Source organism: Aplysia californica, unplaced genomic scaffold (assembly GCF_000002075.1).
Source record: "Aplysia californica isolate F4 #8 unplaced genomic scaffold, AplCal3.0 scaffold00564, whole genome shotgun sequence".
Classification (NCBI taxonomy): Eukaryota; Metazoa; Mollusca; class Gastropoda; order Aplysiida; family Aplysiidae; genus Aplysia; species Aplysia californica.
In genome coordinates this window covers 69,886-75,158 of record NW_004797834.1, presented here as the reverse complement: position 1 = coordinate 75,158, position 5,273 = coordinate 69,886, and the positions used below count along the sequence as shown (strand labels likewise).

The window sequence follows — 5,273 nt, the reverse complement described above, 5'->3', positions numbered from 1 at the left end:
GAGGAGGAGGAGGAGGAGGAGGAGGAGGAGGAGGAAGAGGACAAGGCTGATAATAAGGACGATGAATAGTTAAGCGTTCAAAAGTCAGACTTACCTTTGAATGAGTCTTGAAGAATCGTAAAGCAGAATGCAGTTGTGACTTGTGAGGACATCGGGCCATATTTATACACACTCAAATTAATAATATTCTACGTCAGAAACACGTAGGCCTCCTCATAAAATTGGCTATTTGGAAAAGATGTTTTTCACAAAGAGTCGTCGTGGGTAGAGGAGAGCAGAATATCTCGACATGAAACAAGGAAATCAAAAGCTCACACGCTGCGAGTGTAAAAAGGTTGACAACTTTCGTGTGAAACCAATAACTGGCGGTGCTTTTTTGAAGTCGGTGATTGTTCTGTTTTCAATAACAAAGTTAATTAATTGTGGCATTGCATTTTTGTACTCAATTTGTGGTAAATTAATTGCTCAGCTGCATATATTGGTTTTGGGGGTTTGTTTCGTATGTTGTTTGTGTGTGTGTGGGGGGGGGGGGATGGTTTACAGGACGACCGACGTTTGTGGGCGGCAGTGTAGCATACAGAAATCATTTGGAATCCTGTGCGCCAAGAATTAATGGTTTCACATATCTCCGTCTGCCTGCTTTGGGGGGGGGGGGGTGTATCTCTCTTAACTAGGGTTGGCTAATTCGTGCAGGGGCGAAGCTGCCCGCCTCCAAAACGATCTTCCTTGTCGATGGGTATGTAAGAATCTAAAAATCAATCAGACGTTCATCAAAATAATGAATTCAAAGAAACTGAAAATCTCCTGCCATAGTTACATTTTTATCTAATAATATATTTTTTTTCTTTCCATAGCATCCTTTAAAATACATGAAAATTTGGCTTAAAAACAATGACGAAAAACACCTCACAACAAAAAGGAAAATTTGCTGTTTCTAAAGACACTCAAGCTTTGGAAGTCACCAACCTGTGACGGCTATTTTCTCGCTAATTTGAGTTCTAACGTCAGGCGCCCCGCCACCTCCTTCAAGGGCAAATTGTATCTCGACTTCTATTCAAAATACATGTAGATGGATAACGTTGTAACAAAAGCAAGATAAATAAACATGTTTTAAGGCGATACTAATAACTCCATACGCCCAAACTGACGAGTGCCTGATACTTTTTGTTTAGTCTTTACTGTTTTGCCTTTGTGTAGGTGCAAGTGATCTGTCAGTTATTCATATAACGTCGAAGGAAATAAATCAATGACTTCGCTTTGAGCTTTATTAATTTTGACAATTGTGATCATATATGGTACACAAAAACAGAGACAGAGACAGAGCATGTGTGTATGCTCATCCATGTAGGTTTATCATCGTCTCATTTTGCTTATCTCTATCTTTCTCTCCATATGTCTCTTTTCCATGCACAAACACATACGAACACACGAACACACACACACACACACACACACACACACACACACACACACACACACACACACACAACACACACAGAAAGTGGAGACTAAAGCAGACGACAGAACATTGTTAGAGTGCAGGGAACGATGTGAAAGGAGAACATTTTAGAGAAGAATATGTTCCGTCCGTATCCAGGTTCGAACTTGGACATCTTGAATGATAGGCGAACATCTTAACCTTTAGGCCACGAGAGCCCCCGGTGTCATGTCTGCTGCAGACATTGACACCATTCCTTCCTGTTGCCAGTTCTCCTGAGCAGCCCATTCTTTTTATTATGTAGTAATATTTTTTATTGTGTATTTTGTTGTAGTTTAATTTACCCAGCAGGGTATCACTAATTATTATCTAACCTTCTTTTATGTCTCAAAAACTCTTTAGCAGGGGACAGTTTTCAATTTGCCTAAAAATTGTGAAGTAAAAAAAAACCATAGTACCGCATAACCCTTTAAAAGACTGGAGAGAAGGAAAAGAAGGTAATTTTGTTCTCCATCAAATTTGTTTTCCATCCGCTTATTAAAAGCTGTTATTGGCTTTTTGTGTTTCTTTTTGTTTTGTTTTCTTTTTTGTTCTCCACTTTACCTCTTTCTTTTGAAGTCCGGACTGGTTATAGCATAGAGCCGACTGGCAATCTTCCAGATCTTCACGTTTAATAAGGTTAGGGTCAGGCCCTAGGATAGGATAGGGTTAGGGTGAGGGTAAGGATAACCTTAACTCTAACTTCTTGCCTCTCCTCTAACCCCTTACTACCTGAATCAAGCAAATGAGAATAAATCAGGCAAATGTTGAAGTTGCCTGTGGGTGCATGATGGTATACGGATAGGAACCAAATAAGAATGGAACTTTAAAAAAAGCCTGTGTTACTTTAACTGTATTTCAGTTGGATGAAACATTAAACAAAACAAAATGTCGACACCCCATTCAGCAACTCCCGCATACGTATCAAAGCCCAGGCAAGCATAATAATATTATTATGGTATTCTCTTTTCTGTTGAACACCTGTCCCTCCTTCCCCCTGGGCTTCTTACCCTGCCCTTTACCCCACCCCCACCCCCAACTTTCATTTTCCCTCTATATGTGTTGCCTCCCAAGATTAACTATTGACTATCCTTACTAGCTAAAGATTATTTTCCTTTTCCGCATAGCTGCTTCTTAAGTTCTAGTAAAGTGCTGAATAAATGCCGGCATTTGTATCCTGTTTCAAATCATAATCACTTTCCCGTCTTTATTCTTATCTCCTACGTCAATTGAACATTTTTAAGCACTTAAAGTCAACAGAAGAGGCACAGAGAAGAAACAGTGCCACCCCCCCCCCCCTGAAAAAAACCCCAAAAAATCTTTTAAAGCACAACTGAAAACTGAAAAGAGAAACATGAATCAAATGTTATGTAGTTTAAGGAATAAAGTTTACAATCTTAGTCTCAAGTCAACATTATCAAGTTTTGCATGATGCATTCTTGAATCTAGCTGAAACAAGGAGATAACGTTTTAATATATTTTTGTTTGTTTCTTTTAGTTTGAGTTGTACGGCACTTGCAACACAATTAGATCATATATAGGCACCGAAAATTACAGGTTGGTATTTGAAAGCAACATGCAAAGAAAGGAAGGAGGACAGATAAAGACAATAGATGTGAGATCGGAAAGAAATTAAGGAGCAAACCACACCAGGGGGCTCTCGTAGCCTACAGGTTAAGGTGTTCGCCTCTCATTCTGAGGGCCCGGGTTCGAATCGGTGTAGCGACGGAAAATGTTTCTTCTCTAAAATTGTCTCCTTTCACCTCCTTTCCTACTCTCTAGGAATGTTCTGTCGTCTGCTCGTCTCCACTTTCTGCTCCCACCCTCCTTTGCCCCCTCCTGGGCTTCCGACTCTTTCTGCAGCCTTTCTACTGCTACTCCTTGGCTCCTTCTGACTGCTTTCTTTCAGGCACACCCCTGATCTTCTGGTTGGAAAGATCTACACCTAGCCTTCTCGGAAAAGGGCGAAAAATGTCGGAGGTCCCGTGTGCAAGCTGCGCACGTTAAAAATCCTTTGGTGGTCTAACATCGATAAGAGTAGGATTTGGCCGCCACTCAGGCAAAATTCAAAATTTCCTACCAACCGAATATGTTTAGTGTGCCCCGCGCGCTCATATGACCTTATGCGGTTGCGAGCGCGGTAGAACACTTACCAAAAAATGAATAAATAAAAAAGCTACACAAGAGCGCACACTAACCACCCACATTTTAATTGTTTCAACACCAACTTCAGGGGACGTAATGACTTTTTCTCAGCCTGGGCTTACATAATTTTAAGTGCGCTCCCTTCAACCGCTTGGCAGTCTCAAGTAACAAACGGACCTCTCCAAAACCATAAAAATTGAGAGCACATCAGGAAAACTTTTTATGATACTAATGAAGTTGCCGGGCCGCTACTTATTATTTTGCATCCACTTAGTTGTGACGTCGACAGTCTAGTGACTAGTCACTACCTTTGAACTACAAGGTTCTATATGACATTTTTGGCCGTTTTGTGTAACTAAGATCATGAGGTCAGAAACCAGTTTTTATTCTATCTGCTCTATCATAATCTTAAACTTTTTCGGAGTCTAGAAGGACAAGAGTCCAACTGTTGCTGGATCGATAACAACAACAATCGGAATCCTTTCAAGATATTCAAAGAACTACTTTCGAAAAGGCTTGACATTTTGTGAATCTCAAACTTTTTCTGTCAAAACTAGGTACTGAGCACATACAACTTTGCATTTCTGGGGTGGCGCTGGGGTTAGGATACTGTACCCTCGTGAAACTTCGGAATCTGGGGTTCGTCGAGGATTAGACAAGCCCAACGTTAGAAAATGCACTTTGCACAAATTTTCCCAGTCGGCTGGGTGCTATCGGAAATTGACGTTAATTAAATTAGAATAGGCAGACAGATAGTAAGGAAAAAGGCTGGTTGTGAAATAGACAAGGAGATCGAAGAAAGGACAGATGAATACACTGACAGAAGAAAAGACTGACAGACAAACGGACCCATTCGTACAAACAGGCAGGCAGGCACCGAGAAAGAGAGAGAGACACACACAGAGAGACAGAGAGACAGAGAGAGAGAGAGAAAGAAAAGAGAGAGAGAGAGGGGGGGGCAGACAAACAGACAGTTCATTTACAATAACTTTCTCCAAGCTGCCACTGTGTGATGTATTGGGATCCTTCGTAACATTTCTCCCCCCTCCCCCCTATCTCGCCCTCTCTCTCTCTCTCTCTCTCTCTCTCTCTCTCTCTCTCTCTCTCTCTCTCTCTCTCTCTCTCTCACACACACTATCTATCTCCCCCTCTCTCGCTCTCTCTCTCTCTCTCTCTCTCTCTCTCTCTCTCTGTGTATATCTTTTCATAACCTCTCTCTCCGTCTACTACCCTCCCCCACCTTGTTGACGTGAAATGACCCTCCTTCCTTCACCGTCGCGAGCTGCCGTTGAACATTCTGCCATTTTATCCAGGCCAGTCCATCTTCTTATGTTGTCTATTCTATCCATGTTATTCTTTGTCTTCCTCTGGCTCTTCTGCCCCACATCTTTCCTTTAATCAAGCACCTCTTTCACAATGATCTCGTGTCATTTTAAGTGGCCTAAGTATTGCATTAAAAAAAAAAAAATTTATACAGCATGGTTTGTCTTGTGTAGAGAATCTGTGGACCTATGGAGGTTTCGATAACAGTAAAGTTAACCCCCCCCCCTCCCAACACACACATCCTTTTTTCCCTGAATTCCTCCTTTCCCATATTTTCACTCCCCCTTATGCTGCCTCATCTATCCCACTTCTCCCCGATCTCCTGAAT

At 41.6% G+C, this 5,273-nt stretch overlaps 1 long non-coding RNA gene across 3 annotated transcripts in view; it reads right to left on the bottom strand.

Moving 5' to 3' along the window:
- Positions 1 to 5,273, bottom strand: part of LOC106012920 — a 25,608-nt gene that overhangs the window by 6,983 nt on the left and 13,352 nt on the right. Inside the window, exon 2 of one of the 3 annotated variants that reach the window (XR_004859043.1) lies at positions 95 to 225. The exons of 1 other annotated variant lie outside the window; for it this stretch is intronic. This is a non-coding gene — a long non-coding RNA (uncharacterized LOC106012920). Of the gene's footprint in view, positions 1 to 94; positions 392 to 5,273 lie in introns of those variants that run through there. One more of the 3 variants, XR_001185196.2, reaches the window with a different exon arrangement.